Here is a 2,517-nt window from a genome sequence, read left to right on the forward strand (position 1 = left end):
TCTTTGAAATCCCCCAGTTTTGAAACCAACTTACGATCTTTAAGAAAGTCATAAAACCATTTAAACTCCAAAAATTTAAATAAATCAAAATATAACTTTTCAATAACAACCTTTTAAAATAAAAGTCATAAAAACATTGTCCAGAAATCTTGATAAAACTCAAAAGGAAATTCTCAATCAAACTCATATTAATAACTCCTGTAAATAATAATAAAATCCCACCATGCTTATACTCTGAAATAACCTGGCCATACACCTGTGCGGAATTACAGGCAGGCAATATCCTGGCCATACACACGCGTGGAGTAAAATCCAACACGTGCAGGCAATATCCTGGCCATACACACGTGTGGAGTAAAATCCAACACGTGCAGGCAATCCTGGTCGTACGTGCACGCAGAGCGGCCCCCAAAGGGCGAAGCATCCCGACACACGGCCCAAAGCCTATATGTGTGCCGTGATGGGTCCCAAAGACCTATCCAATCCGATAACCTGGAGGGTACTGCAAGGGTGGTTTGAAAACCATTTGTCCATAATCCAAATAATAGATCCTTTTTCCATAAAAAATAAATATCAAGGTACTTCCCCAAAAGAAACTTAAAATCCATAAGCCAACATACGAAATCCGAATCAAATTCAATATACATAAATCAAAATAATACTTTTCGACTAAACCGAAATATTAAATGAACCTTGTAAATAAAATGAGAAACCAAATTTCCTTTCCCAAAGCCCAACAACTCATTAAAACTAACATGTAAATATATAGTTTAAAAACTTATTTATGAACACATTTGAAATTCGAAAACCATCATCATTGATCAAATCCCAAATCAATTCAAGATATTATGCATAGTAGAATTAATTTATAAGATGTGCAAACAATTCGGAAAACAAAAGTCCACTCACAGTTTAACCGATTAATGTCTAATCCTTTCCGGAAATACGTTCCCATTTCACGATCCCTTATTGTTCGTCACTAGAAATAGCCAAAAGACGAAGCTCCATCGACCTAATACAAAAATACGCTTACTTTAATATGCCGAACATTAATCCCACTTTAGAATTAACGCTACTGGTATAAATTAAACCAAGGAGTCAAACCCTTATCGAGAACTTACCTAAATCTCTCTTTCAATTTGATTCCACGTTTGGTAACCAACCGATCATATATTCGAGCTTTTCAAACCTCCTTCATTCACAAGTAACAACCATCCATCAGTCTAACTCAATTACAGTCGATCCACTCACAAAATAGAAATATCCCCAATTAGACGGATACGAATTATACCTTTCTTGCGTTCCATAACCTTCGCGACTCGGTCACCTAATTAATCCAAAAACCAAACAATAACTATAATTCAAACTCCAATTAACCTTAATTATCCAACTCACTTCTCACTCTTAATCCAAATTTCCAAATCAATTACGTAAAAGAGAGTTACAGTTTATACCTTAGCCGGTGCTTATTCGGGAGTCAGTTTCATATCACTAAGACGTCCGTTCGAGGTTCGATTTCCAATCCGAGTTCTCCATCAGCTTTCAATCCACCCTAAAATCAACCAATAGGTCATTAGAAATCTAAAAATAGTCCTAGGAGGTGGGAGAGGGTCGAAACCTGCTCGAAACCACTCCAGTCGCCGCCACGCGCGGTGGTCCCGTAGTGGCTGACGGCGGTGAATAGTGGTCGTTTCCCAAACTTCTCATATGAGTGAAACAAATATACAAACATGTAGATAACGACGAGAGGAACAACTTTTATACCTGGGTCGACCTCAAAAGGAGGCTGAAAATGGCCTGAACACACCTCGGATTCGCGGCACCTATGGTGGCTTTAATGGCAACTATCAAAATACTGAATTAAAACATGAATGGTGACCTGGAACTGAAAGCCCATGAAGAGAGAAGAAGATCCATGCCAAGAACTCCATGAATGGTGGCCGGAGTCGTCGGATATCGGCGAAAAACCGTCATTAGGGGCGTCACCTTTCGAGCTTCGATTCGCTCAGTACAGTGTGAGATAGGGTGCGTGTGATATACCAAAAGAAAGAGGAAGTCGATACGAAGCCATAGCCACCAAGATTGCATCAATCGGACATCGGACGAAGAAGTTATGGCCAGTCAAAGTTGAGAGGGTGGTGGTCAAAACGGGAAGAATTTTCTGGAAAATGGGGAGGGGCTGCTGCTATGCGGGAGAGAAGAAAGGGTCAGCTGGTTTTTAAAATGGCTGATCCACGAAATTACCATAATGCCCTCCAACTTCAAATGCCCATAATTTTGTCTACTTAACCTCGAATCGCGATCCGTTTTCGCCTACACGTTCATGAGTACGAGCACTTTCCAACCATACCAAGATTGAAATTTTTAAAATTACTTTTCAATTTAAACCCCTTTGAAAACCCAAACTTTTTTTTTTGTTAAGGGCATAACCGTCCACACCTTAATTAATTCACCAAAAATCATTTTAATTACAATTAGGTCTCTATAACTCCAAAACTTATTATTGTCTCCCAATTA

General features: G+C 39.0%; 1 long non-coding RNA gene across 1 annotated transcript; it reads right to left on the reverse strand.

Annotated features, from left to right (window-relative positions):
* Window positions 1-900: 900 nt before the first annotated feature.
* Window positions 901-2,174, reverse strand: LOC147291800 (uncharacterized). The gene is made up of 5 exons (XR_015121133.1): window positions 1,765-2,174; window positions 1,455-1,552; window positions 1,292-1,327; window positions 1,122-1,192; window positions 901-1,012 (listed from the first exon to the last, which is right to left on the reverse strand). It is a non-coding gene; the product is annotated as an uncharacterized LOC147291800 (long non-coding RNA).
* Between the last annotated feature and the right edge of the window lie 343 nt (window positions 2,175-2,517).

Source organism: Dryas octopetala, chromosome 3 (assembly GCF_963921425.1).
Source record: "Dryas octopetala chromosome 3, drDryOcto1.1, whole genome shotgun sequence".
Classification (NCBI taxonomy): Eukaryota; Viridiplantae; Streptophyta; class Magnoliopsida; order Rosales; family Rosaceae; genus Dryas; species Dryas octopetala.